The sequence below is a fragment of the Mus caroli genome, unplaced genomic scaffold (assembly GCF_978045245.1).
Source record: "Mus caroli unplaced genomic scaffold, Mus_caroli_1 scaffold_18, whole genome shotgun sequence".
NCBI classification, from domain to species: Eukaryota; Metazoa; Chordata; class Mammalia; order Rodentia; family Muridae; genus Mus; species Mus caroli.
Window position 1 is genome coordinate 59,882,290 of NW_028227273.1, and position 13,373 is coordinate 59,895,662.

Here is a 13,373-nt window from a genome sequence, read left to right on the forward strand (position 1 = left end):
TGCTCTGCTGTCTGTGGTCTGCACAGGGGTCTGTCTTCAGTGGACAAGGGGGTCTCCTGTGCTGAGACAATGTCTCAGGTTCACAGAGACAAACTCAGAACTCAGAATGAAGATCCTTGTTTTAAATACACATGCACACACACACAAATACACCTAACCAACCTGCAGCCACAGACTTTTCATTTAGGAAGTAACACAAGGAATCTGTGTCTCAGCACAGGGCTGAGAAGACAGATCCTGAGGGGAGAGGCAAAGTCTACACTTAACAGATGAGAGTCCTGCACTCAGGCGTGGCAGTGTGAGCCGCCCATTGAAGGTGAACAGAGCCTGGTCTCTGTGGAGTCCATGTGGGGCTTTGCAGCCCAGCGCCTCTGCTTTAAGGAGAAGCCTATCTTCACTGCATCCCCAAGCGCTTGTGTCGCCATTGTATTCCCGGAAGAGGCTTTTCTTCTAGAAGACTCCAGGGTCTGACTTCTGAAGAGAAGGAAGAGGAAGAGTGGAAGAGAAGGCACAGAGTCTGGCCTGCGGGTCTCTCCTGGTGTCCTGAGAGCTTCTGGGTAGAACTCGGAGACACCATGACAAACAGCGCTCTGTCCCCAGCACAGGGTTCAGGCAAAGTCTTAGTCTCCAGGCGGTGAGGCCAGGGGTGGGAAGCCCAGGGCTGGGGATTCCCCATATTGCCAGTTTCACTTCTGCTCCTAACCTGGGTCAGGTCCTTCAGCCCAGACACTGATGACGCGCTTTCAGCTCTTACCCCCATTGGGTGGCGCAATCACCGGAAACCAATCAGCGTCGCCACGGACGCTGGTTGTAAAGTAGACGCAGCCCGCGGAACTCGGACTCCGGATTGCCTATGTGGGCTACAAGGCCGCGCACGCTGCTCCTGCTGTTGGCGGCCCAGACTCAGACCCGCGCGGGTGAGTGCGGGGCCGGGAGGGAAACGGCCTCTGCGGGGAGGGGCGGGGGCGGCACCGGGGAAGCTGCGTCACCGCGTCGCCCACCGGACCCTCCGCCCCTTCTCCATCCCCGTCCCGAGTCCCACGCCCTGCTCCCCTCCCGGCCCGCGCAGCCGCCCAGGGTCTGGTGAGGAGGTCGGGGTCTCACCGCGCGCCGCCCCCAGGCCCACACTCGCTGAGGTATTTCGATACCGCCGTGTCCCGGCTCGGCCTCGGGAAGCCCCGGTTCATCTCTGTCGGCTACGTGGACGACACGCAGTTCGTGCGCTTCGACAGCGACGCGGAGAATCCGAGATATGAGCCGCGGGCGCGGTGGATGGAGCAGGAGGGGCTGGAGTATTGGGAGCGGAACACACGGCAGGCCAAGGGCAATGAGCAGAGTTTCCGAGTGAGCTTGAGGAACCTGCTCCGCTACTACAACCAGAGCGCGGGCGGTGAGTGACCCCGGGTCGGAGGTCACGACCCCTCCACGTCCCGACACAGGTGCCAGAGACGTCCCGGGTCCCAAGTCCGAGGTTCGGGAGCAGAACCGACCCAGGACCATTTTCCCCTTCAGTTTGGAGGAGCCCGCGGGTGGGCGGGGCCGGGGCGGGTGGGCGGGGCCGGGCCGGGTGGGCGGGGCTGACCGCGGGGTCCCGCAGGCTCTCACACGATCCAGCGGATGTACGGCTGTGAGGTGGGGTCGGACGGGCGCCTCCTCCGCGGGTACCTGCAGTCCGCATACGACGGCCACGATTACATCGCCCTGAATGAAGACCTGAAAACGTGGACGGCGGCGGACTTGGCAGCACTAATCACCCGACGCAAGTGGGAGCAGGCTGGTGCTGCAGAGAGACACAGGGCCTACCTGGAGGGCGCGTGCGTGGAATCGCTCCGCAGATAACCTGGAGCGCGGGAATGCGACGCTGCTGCGCACAGGTGCAGGGGCCGCGGGCAGCTCCTCCCTCTGCCCTCGGGCTGGGGCTCAGTGCTGGGGAAGAAGAAACCCTCAGCTGGGGTCATGCCCCTGTCTCAGAGGGGAGAGAGTGACCCTGGGTCTCCTGATCCCTCATCACAGGGACTGCACTGAGTCTGCCAGGGCTCAGCCTTCTCCCTGGACAGTGCCCAGGCTGTCTCAGGAGGGAAGGAGAGAATTTCCCTGAGGTAACAACAGCTGCTCCCTTCAGTTCCCCTGTAGCCTCTGTCAGCCATGGCCTCTCCCAGGCCGGGTTCTCTGCCCACACCCACTGTCCTTGGACACTGACTCCTGTCCTGCTGAGTGTGTCAGCCCTTACACCTCAGGACCGGAAGTCTCCTTTACCTGATGGGAGACATGGACTCCCCTACACTAGGCTGGTTGCCCCTGTTTCTAGAATTTTCAAAAGAATACATTCTCACAGATCCCTCGCTGTGTGGCGTTTGCATCCCTTCCACAACCCAATTCTCTCTATCTCTTTTCTTTTTGTTGTTTTTTTTTTTCTTTACTTTTTTTTTTTTGGCCTTATTTTGTTTCTAGTCAGTTTTTGTCTGCACTGGAGTGATCCTGTTTCTCAGTGCCCTTGTGTTTTCATTTGTATCAGTCTCCACAGGTGCCAGGGGAGACTGCTAACCTGGATAATTAGACAAGTTAAATCAGGGTTCTAGTTAAAGGAGATTTCTTGTGAACTTAGACTGTTTCCTGTCAGAACTAAATATCCAGAAGCCTCCTGCTCTTCCTCTGCCCCCACAAGTTACAGTGCTCCCCCCAGTGAATCAGGAGGACTTGGACTCTGAGAGACAGGGTCTTCTGCAACCCAGGGATGAGTGAGAGGAAAGATCACACACCCTGTGAGCCCACTGTGTTCCAGTGAGTGCTGCACTGGGGTCCACAGCTCACTCCAGGGATCCTGTGTGACATCCCTATACTTTGTCCAACCAGAGACAGGGGCTGGGAGTCATTTTCTCTGACTACCCACTTAGTGATGGCTGTTCACTTGGACTAACAGTTAATGTTGGTCAGCAAGATGACCATAGTGGTTGAGTCTCAATGGTGGCATCCTTCCAGTAGCATATGGCCCTGATTTCTGATTTTGATATGAACTCAAACACATAATAAATTACTTATTTTCCATTCCCTCTTCCATTCTTTGACTACCTCTCTCATGCTATTGAACATCACCTAAGGATGGCCATGTTGACCCACTGGCTCATGTGGATTCCCTCTTAGCTTCTGAATCCCAAAAGTAAATGTGCAGTTCTGTGCTGAGGGGACCAGCTCTGCTTTTGGTCGCTAATGCAATGACAGTTGTAGTGTCAAACAGACACATAGTTCACTGTCATCATTGATTTAACTGAGTCTTGTGTAGATTTTAGTTTGTCTTGTTAATCCCGTGATTTCTTAAATCTTCCACACAGATCCCCCAAAGGCCCATGTGACCCATCACCCCAGATCTGAAAGTGATGTCACCCTGAGGTGCTGGGCCCTGGGCTTCTACCCTGCTGACATCACCCTGACCTGGCAGTTGAATGGGGAGGAGCTGACCCAGGACATGGAGCTTGTGGAGACCAGGCCTGCAGGGGATGGAACCTTCCAGAAGTGGGCAGCTGTGGTGGTGCCTCTTGGGAAGGAGCAGAAGTACACATGCCATGTGGAACATGAGGGGCTGCCTGAGCCCCTCACCCTGATATGGGGTAAGGAGGATGAGGGTGCAGAGCTGGGGTCAGGGAAAGCTGGAGCCTTCTGCAGACCTTGACCTGGTCAGGGATGAGAGCTGGGGTCATGACCCTCACCTTCATTTCCTGTCCTTGTCCTTCTCAGAGCCTCCTCCATCCCCTGACTCTTACATGATGATCATTGCTGTTCTGGTTGTCTTTGGAGCTGTGGTGGCTTTTGTGATAATGATGGTGAGGAGAAACACAGGTGAGAAAGGGCAGGGTCTGAGTTTTCTCTCTGCCTCCTTTAGAAGTGTGCTCTGCTCATTAATGGGGAACACAGCCACACCCACATTGCTACTATCTCTAACTGGGTCCTCTGTCAGTTCTGGGAACTTCCAGTGTCAAGATCTTCCTTGAACTCTCACAGCTTTCCTTCTCACAGGTGGACAAGGAGGGGACTATGCTCCAGCTCCTTGTTAGTGTTGGGGACAGGGTTGTCCTGGGAACATTGGAGTGAAGCTGGAGATGTTGGGAGCTCTGGGAATCCATAATAGCTCCTCCAGAGAAATCTTCTGGGGGCTTCAGTTGTACCATGATATGAATACACACACGTACATACGCATATATATTTGTTTTGTTTTACCCTAGGCAGAGACGGCTCCCAGAGCTCTAATATGTCTCTCCCAGATTGTAAAGATAGCACTCTAGGTTCTGATTTGAGAGGGGCAACGTGGACATGATTGGGTTTCAGGGACTCCCAGAATCCCCTGTGAGTGAGCTGTGGGTTGTTGGAATGTTGACTTCACAGTGATGGGTCATGACTCTCTTTCTCTAGCATGAAGACAGCTGCCTGGATTGGACTGAGTGACAGATGATGTGTTCAAGTCTCTCCTATGACATCCAGAGCCCTCAGTTTTCTTTACACAACGTTGTCAGATGTTCCCTGTGAGCTTTTGGGTTCAGTGTGAAGAATTATGGAGCCCAGCCTGCCCTGCAACCAGGACCCTGTCCCTGCATTGCCTTGTATTCCCTTCCATAGCCAACCTTACTGCTCCAGCCAAACACTGGGGGACATCTGCATCCTGACAGCTCCATGCTGCCCTGAGCTGCAGCTCCTCACTTCCACACTGAGAATAAGAATCTGAATGGGACCTTGATTGTTCACATCCTGACCTAGGGTTGATTTCTTGTTAATTTCATGGATTGAGAATACTTAGAATTTTGTTTTGTTTTGATATTATTTTCAAGAAATAAATGGCAGATGGAGAACCTTCCAGAATCTGGGTCACTATGCTGTGTGTATCTGGTGGGCCAGGATGAGGCTGTGGCAGCTGAGTGTGAACATGGTTGTGCCCAGGTGTGCTCAGTCCGTTCTGATCTGTGATAAGGTCATTCCTAGGCTGTGTCACCTCTGTGTTCTGCTCTCTCCATCACTATGAGGTGCATGCTGAGAGTCTGTGATCACAAGGACACAGGGAAGACCTGAGCCTTGCCCTGTCCCCAGGATTATGAGCCCCCAGGGCTAAAGATCAGAGACGCAACTAGAGATCCTTTAATGTGCCAAGTGTACAAGACAATTCACCCATTTCCTCCCACACATTTGTTGTAGCTACTAATGATGTCATGTTGACGCTCCCCTGGGCTCTCCCTGTCCTATGCTACTGTGGTGGTAGAAGAAGCAGAGAAGAAACTCTGCTTCTCCTTCTCTCCAGCTTCTCTTCCAGGGTCTCAGGTATAGGATATGATTTTTTGTTGAACTCCCATGTGCACATCCACAGGTGAGATAATTGGCTTAGATTTTTCTAAACCCATTTTTTTAAAAGATTTATTTATTTATTATATGTAAGTACACTGTAGCTGTCTTCAGACACTCCAGAAGAGGGCGTCAGATCTCTTTACAGATGGTTGTGAGCTACCATGTGGTTGCTGGGATTTGAACTCTGGACCTTCGGAAGAACAGTCGGGTGCTCTTACCCACTGAGCCATCTCACCAGCCCTAAACCCATTTTTAATAAGGGTTCTTAAATGCTTAACCTCCTTTATCGCTCACCACCCACCAGATGTAGAGAAAAGGAAAGGATATGAAGACGGGGGAAGTGCACCTGTTTAGAAATGGTTCTTCAGAGCAAATCCCGTCTGCACTGTCAGGACATCAGCGGTTCAGTTCACAGGAATCAGCAATGGCAGCTTCATGCAGAAGCAGCCAGGAGGCTCAGCTGTTTGCTGTAGTTTCTTGGGGCAATTTCAATCTCCAATCGTCGGGATACCAGCAGTCCAGGTCTGCAGGGTCAGGATTGCAAACCCAAATCATCGGCTGTGTCAGGACCCAGCAGAAACTGCCAGGCCTCCACCAAATCTGCATGAGTCAGCAGAAATGACCAGAAGAAGTTCTCTGCCATGACTCTCAACAAAGTGAAGATCAAGGAAGATGAAGACTTGAGACCAAGGTAGCATTGCAAAGCCAGCTATGCAAGCCCACCATCACTGTCCATTGTGTCCTATTATACTCCCTCCAAATATCACGTGTTCTGCTCATAGGCCTGTAACCATTTAAATTATGTAATATTTATACCAATAGGACACAGGAGGCATAAACTGATGCACAAACCTGCCAGCTCAGCGAGGAAACTTTATTTTCCTAACTATATAGGAGACACCTATTACAAGCCCGATTCTACACCTAAACTGCCAGCTCTTTAGAGATCTCTTTCTATCTTTCAGGCTACTCTGCCTTTCTCTTCAGCTTCTCCAAACCCCAGAGGGCTCCTTAGCTCTCCTTCCTAGATTTCTGTTTTCCCTGTGTCCTGCCAGATGCTTCTCTGTTGTTCCTGCAAACCCAAAGAGGAAATGCCCATCACTTACCCAGAGCTCCTCCCATAGAGCCTCTTCCAAGCTGAGAGAGAGAGAGAGAGAGAGAGAGAGAGAGAGAGAGAGAGAGAGAGAGAGAGAGAGAGAGAGAGAGAGAGAGAGATCTGTCAAAGGTCCGATTACTTATAAAAGAAGTCTAGCTCCTCCCATCCACCCTTGGCAGGCTGTGCCATGTCATGGGATTTTTCTTCTCAGGGATTGCTAGCTTTTTTTCACCACATTTACTTTGGCATGGATCCCATGGGTTAGAGTGGGAAGTCCTTCCCACGTGCAGCTGGCTTTTGCTGAGGTGCCATTTCTGTGGGGTTGCTGGGGACAGGAGAGGTGTTAGCACTGTGGACAGCTCCTGCAGTGTTTCACCAAGGCTGCAGGCTGAAGCTGGAAAGAAAGGGTCGCCACCATGGACAGCTCCTGTGAGGCCTGCAGAATAGCAGCCCCCATTTTTTTTTTTTAAAGATTTATTTATTTATTATATGTAAGTACACTGTAGCTGTCTTCAGACACTCCAGAAGAGGACTCCAGATCTCGTTACGGATGGTTGTGAGCCACCATGTGGTTGCTGGGATTTGAACTCTGGATTTTTACAGCTCCTGTGGGATGCTTTACTGAGGTGGCCCCTAGACTGGAGCAGGAAGGAGAGGCCTGCCTGAACTTTGACGGATTTAGCCTTAGGGGCTACAATAAGCCAGGATATGTCCCTTCTCCCTACGCTGTGTCTTGTCAGATATTAAGGCACAGTGATGGAAAAGGGAGCTGTATTGGTTACTTTCCTGTTGCTGTGATAAAGCATCAAGTCCAAAGAAACTTCTAGAAGGCTTATCTTGGGATTAGGGTCCCAAAGAGTTAAGAGGCCTTCAACATCACAACAGCAAACACCAGGCATGGCAGCAGGAACAGCTGAGAGCTCACACCTCCAACCATGCCCCCAGTGACATACTTCTTCAAGCAAGGCCACACCTCCTAAGCTTCCCAAAACAGTACCAACTGGGGACTACGTTTTCAAGTGACCAAGAATATGGGGGTTATCATATTCAAAGGACCACAGTAACTAACACAGACAGTGACACCCAAGCTCTCAGGGCAAATATAGGATCTCTCAGGTTTAGTACCAGGAAAATGTTAGCGAATCCCAAAATCCAGACAGCAGCCTATCTGATGTAATCACAGTAGGGCATTTTTAATATGAGCTACCTCAGGCCATTGTACATTGTCATGCAGGACAGTTTTTGTGATGAAGCATCCCAAATATCTATCAGAGCAAGGCTTTATAATAAGCAGCAAGTGGGGGGTGGTGAGTGTGCAAGCATCTCATTGGAGAGCTACTGTGGCCTGTAACATAATTGGTTGGTGTTCAGAGTCATATCTTAAACTTAATTTTTGCTTCCCAGTGTATTGGTGGCCGTTAGACTGAGGATGGGCTTGTAACCTGGAGACGCAGGTCTTTTGGGGGGAGTAACCTGTAGTCACAGCTTTTCTTGGGGGTTCACCTAGAGACTGGAGCTAGACTCTGATTTTGTTGGGAGGTAACTGGGAAACTAATTCTAGGTACCAGGCTGTTAGTTTGCCTGAGTTCAAATTCTCTAAAATGGAATCTGAATTTAAAAGATTTGACCTCTCACAGGTGGCAGCTGGCTGGCACTGCCACAGGTATGACCTGGGCAAGAAGGCTTGGTTCTCCAGAGTTACCCAAGGCAATGCTGGTACCTATCTGGCCAGGAAATGCTTTTTCTAATGTCATGGTGGGCATCTCTTGTATGTGCCAAATCCAAGAATGAAGGGACTTTCCAAAGGAAATGTTCAAACCTAATGGTATCCAAGGGGACCATAAAGATGGCCCAGAGAATAAAGGTACTTGCCACCAAGTTTGGCTCTCTGAGTTTGATCCATGGAAGCCACATGGTGAGTGGTGAGACCTGAGTCCTGTAAGTTATCCTCTCAGCATCACATAGCCATCACGACATGCATATCCCTACACATAATTATTAAATCAATGTAATAAAATAAAAAAGGAACCATGATGGTTTCATATTGAAGGACATGAAAACACATATGTATGTGGACACCTATGTGTAAGGACAAGTATGTAAAAATAGTGTCCAGTTTTCCTCCAGACTTACCTGTGTCCGAAACCTGTGGTGTGTGTTGGGGGCAGCGGGAGTCAGAAGACAACCTTGGGTACCCAGTTCTCTCTCCACGTGGGTTCTGGGGGACTGAACTCAGGTGGTCAGACTCAGTGGCAAGCACCTCTACCTGAGTCACCGCACCATCCCTAATTGGTGCCACAACCCTGTTTTTGGAGGTAATGAGAAATTGAACCCGGGACCTGCCGTATACAAGGTGGACACTCAAGTCACTGAGTCACATTCTCTATGTTTGAAAACCACTCAGCAGACATCTCTCTGTCATTGCAAAGGCCCTTACTAAAGCTTTAAGATAAAGATAAAATTAGAGACCATCTGTTAAAAAATAGAGATGGGTGGTGTACAAGAAGCACTTTTGGAACACAGCCCTCTCATCTGAGGACCTAAATCTAAATGAACCAGGCCTGAAGAGGAAATGTTTGGTTTTTTGGGGACTCAGTTGTTTCATGTTTTTCTGGAAACTGTCTTATGACAGGATGTTTTTACTGAAGCAGACTTGTGGTGCTTTTCTGGAAGCTACCTGGAAAAGGGGCATGTGATGTTTAGATAGAGCTTGAGAGATGCCCTCTTGAGAGAACACATGATGTTTGGATAGGGTGTGAATATAACCCAACAGACCACAGATGACACTGTGTGGAATTGGTTCACCGTGCCACTCTTTGCTGGTCTTCGTTGGGCTTTGCTGATGTTGGTCTTCACAGACGATGCTGTGGCATTGGTTAGCCTTGCCTTCTTTGCTGATCATTTGTCATAGCTTTGTAGAGAGAAATGAACCAAAAAACTTCTGATGGTGTTCCGGCAGCTCCTTCCTGCTTCTGCAGACTCAGGCCGATTGGTACAACTTCAAACTTGCTTCTTAAACTTAGATTGCTGACTGGGGTACTCAACTGTTGATATCCCGACAAGACAGACTGGACTCTGCCCAAAGAGCTGTTTCTAAACAGGTCCACACCCTCCTTTATCCTATTAACATTTCCTTTCTATTTACTTTGGTTGGTAGTGAGCTAGAAGAGAGGTTAAAACTTTTTTTTTTTAACCTTCCATAAGAAACATTTTTTTAAATAGGTATTTTCCTCATTTACATTTCCAATGCTATCCAAAAAGTCCCCAATACACTCCCCACCCCCACTCCCCTACCCACCCACTCCCACATTTTGGCCCTGGAGTTCCCCTGTACTGGGGCATATAAAGTTTGCATGTCCAATGGGCCTCTCTTTCCAGTGATGGCTGACTAGGCCATCTTTTGATACATATGCAGCTAGAGTCAAGAGCTCTGGGGTACTGGTTAGTTCATAATGTTGTTCCACCTATAGGGTTGCAGATCCCTTTAGCTCCTTGTGTACTTTCTCTAGCTCCTCCATTGGGGGCCCTGTGATCCATTCAATAGCTGACTGTGAGCATCCACTTCTGTATTTGCTAGGCCCCGGCATTGTCTCACAAGAGACAGCTATATCTGGGTCCTTTCAGCAAAATCTTGCTAGTGTATGCAATGGTGTCAGCGTTTGGAAGCTGATTATGGGATGGATCCCTGGAAGGTTAAAACATTTAAGTAAGCTTATTAAACTAGGTTTGGGGAAAATATAAACCTACACAGGGCAATCAGAATGTTTCATGTGTGTTATGTTAGCAATGCTGCATTGGTGCTGGAGGACATCAGACGTTTTTGTACACTGTGCACTGTGGGGACAGATTGGGAAGCTCCTTCTCGTGGACTCTGTGACCCTGAGGAACCCAGGGCTTCTCCTGTTCAAACCTTCTCTGCAGGGTAGTTAGGAGACTCAGGTCTGAATTAGGCCCTGTGGCTGCAGAGAAAAGAATCAAACAATCAAGGCAAAAAAAACCAACATGGTGTCACTTCCGAGTAAAATTATGGAGCTGCAGAGACTGTTCCGAGGTGAAGAATGCTTACTGCTGTTCCAGAGGACCTGGGTTCAGGTCCCAGCTCTCATCCACTTCTAAGTCCAGTCTCAGAGGGGATAGGGTGCCCTCTTCTGGCCGCCTGGTGAACTCCCTGCTTATGGTGCATAGACATACATGGAGGCAAAACACCCATATACATAAATATATTTTTTTAAAAGAATGAAAAAGAAATGAAGGGAAATAAGATTTCTGTAAAGAGATCCCTGCACAGTTTGGGGGGTCACTACAGCATGTAGGAACACCTCTAAAACTTAGTGCAGGACTGTAGGGTCCCCTGCACTAGATGTACACACTGATCTTAGGAATTCAGCAGGGAAGGGAGACATCGACACAACTCCCCCTACAGAGTGGACCCTGATGCTACTGGTCTATGGAGTCTGTGTGTTTGTTCATTTATGCTGTTTGTGTTGATTGCCTTCTTGTAGCTCAGGTGGGCCTTGAATTATTTTATTTTATTTTTTAAAGATTTATTATGTACAGTGCTCTGCCTGTATATGTGCCTGTCCACCAGAAGACAACGGTAGATATTACTATAGATGGATGTGAGCCACCCCGTGATTTCTGAGAATTCAACTCAGGACCTATGGAAGAGCAGTTAATGCTCTCAAACTCTGAGTCTTTTCTCCAGTCTTGATCTGTAATTCTTTTTTTTTTTTTTTTTTTTTTTTTTTTTTGGTTTTTCGAGACAGGGTTTCTCTGTGTAGCCCTGGCTGTCCTGGCACTCACTTTGTAGACCAGGCTGGCCTCGAACTCAGAAATCCGCCCGCCTCTGCCTCCCGAGTGCTGGGATTAAAGGCATGCGCCACCACGCCCGGCTGATCTTTAATTCTTGACCCTCCTGCATGACCTCAGTATGCCGTGTTGTGTGTGTGTTTGTCTTTGTGTGTCTATTTCACTGTGACTGGAGAGTGTGGTGTTGAGTAACAATCAGGCGAGGAGCCCGAGGTGTAATCTCACTCAGAAGCTGTGTTCATAAGGACCCGTGAAAACCACAAAACAGAGGATTGGGGGCTGAAAGGAAAATCCCTGGCTGCTTCAGTATGAAGAAGGCATAGGCGACCACAACTCCCTGCCTTCCCCAGCATTCAAAGCTGACAGCCACTTAGATGATCAGGAACTGGAGCTGCTCCTACTCCTGTGTCCTGCTGCCCCCTGGCGGCTGTGAGCCGCATCGCAGCTCCCAAGAATCTTAGGGATGGACTGGGCTCTATGTCAAATGTCCCTCCAGACTGCAGAGTCCAGGAACTTCTGTCCAGCTTCACAAGCCCGTGAAGCTGTCCGGGTCACACTGAGGAAGGGCCACACTAAGAAACCGGATATCCCTGCACAGCCCGCCACAGCACAGCATTAGTTGTTTTCCTTTTGTGGTTGCTGTTGCCCAGGATTTACCCCAGGGCTTCCTGCCTGTTGACCTTGTCCTCACTGAACTACACACCAGCTGAGCTTGATGTGACCACCCAAAGAAAGGGTCCTGGGCTTCTCTGGGAATGTCTTCAATCCCAGCCCTCGGGATGGCGGATCTCTGCATTCTTCAACCACATAGCAAGTTCCAGAACACCCAGGGCTATAAGGTAAAACCAGAAGACTGGGATCCCCAGGACTGACACCTGGAAGGGGGTGGTGGAGTAGGTGAGAAAGTTGTAATAAGTGAAAAAGGAGCATGGATGCCCGGGGTGGGGTCTGGGTGAACTTAAGCGCCCCAGCCAAGGCCCTGGGAAGTGAATGGGGTAAAGGAAATAACCTCAAATTACTCTTTTTTCCTTGACAGCGTCTTTCACCTGGAATTTCACCCACCCTGTAGATGAGACCTAGGGATGGCTTCCTGCCACTGAGCTGTATCCCAGCTTTACTTTTAAGACTTGGTCCAGGCTGGCCTTGAACTTAATCTGTAACTGAAGCAGGCTTTCCATCCAGTGCCTGAGGCCCCCAATTTGCAAGGGTTACAGGTCTGCAAACCAGCCTAGCTTTTAAGACTTGGTCAAGGTTGCCAGGCTGTTGCAGCACACACCTTTAATCCCAGCACTTGGGAGGCAGAGGCAGGTGGATCTCTAAGTTCCAGACCAGCCTGGCCTACAGAGTGAGTTCCTGGACAGCCAGGGCTTCACAGAGAAACCCTGTCTCAAAATACAAACAAACTGGTCAAGGATGTACTCTAGAACCTGTGGGCCATGACCCCTTTGGGGGGCCAAACAACCCTTTCACAGGGGTTGCTTAAGTCCATCAGAAAACACAGATATTTATTAGTATTCTTCTTTTTTTTTTTTTTTTTTTCAAGACAGGGTTTCTCTGTATAGCCCTGGATGTGCTGGAACTCTTTTTGTAGACCAGGCTGGCCTCGAACTCAGAAATCTGCCTGCCTCTGCCTCCCAAGTGCTGGGATTAAAGGCGTGTGCCACCACGCCCGGCTATATTAGTATTCTTACTTTTGAAAAAAAAAAAAAAGATTTATATATGTAAGTACACTGTCTCTGTCTTCAGACACTCCAGAAGAGGGAGTCAGATCTTGTTAAGGATGGTTGTGAGCCACCATGTGGTTGCTGGGATTTGAACTCAGGAACTTTGGAAAAGTAGACGGTGCTCTTACCCACTGAGCCATCTCACCAGTTCCTATATTAGTATTCTTTTTTTTTTTTTTTTTTGGTTTTTTCAGGACAGGGTTTCAGGACAGGGTTTCTCTGTGTAGCCCTGACTGTCCTGAAACTCACTTTGTAGACCAGGCTGGCCTCGAACTCAGAAATCCACCTGCCTCTGCCTCCCAAGTGCTGGGATTAAAGGCATGTGCCACCATGCCCGGCTAGTATTCTTTTTTTTTTTTTTTTTTTTTTTTGGTTTTTCGAGACAGGGTTTCTCTGTGTAGCCCTGGCTGTCCTGGAAC

At 49.4% G+C, this 13,373-nt stretch overlaps 1 pseudogene across 1 annotated transcript; it reads left to right on the plus strand.

The window, feature by feature from the left end:
* The first annotated feature begins 732 nt into the window (after nucleotides 1-732).
* LOC110288480 (H-2 class I histocompatibility antigen, D-K alpha chain-like) lies at nucleotides 733-4,361 on the plus strand (annotated as a pseudogene). The gene is made up of 6 exons (XR_015045931.1): nucleotides 733-917; nucleotides 1,121-1,390; nucleotides 1,598-1,874; nucleotides 3,330-3,605; nucleotides 3,733-3,834; nucleotides 4,218-4,361. The product of XR_015045931.1 is annotated as an H-2 class I histocompatibility antigen, D-K alpha chain-like (transcript).
* The last annotated feature ends 9,012 nt before the right edge of the window (nucleotides 4,362-13,373 follow it).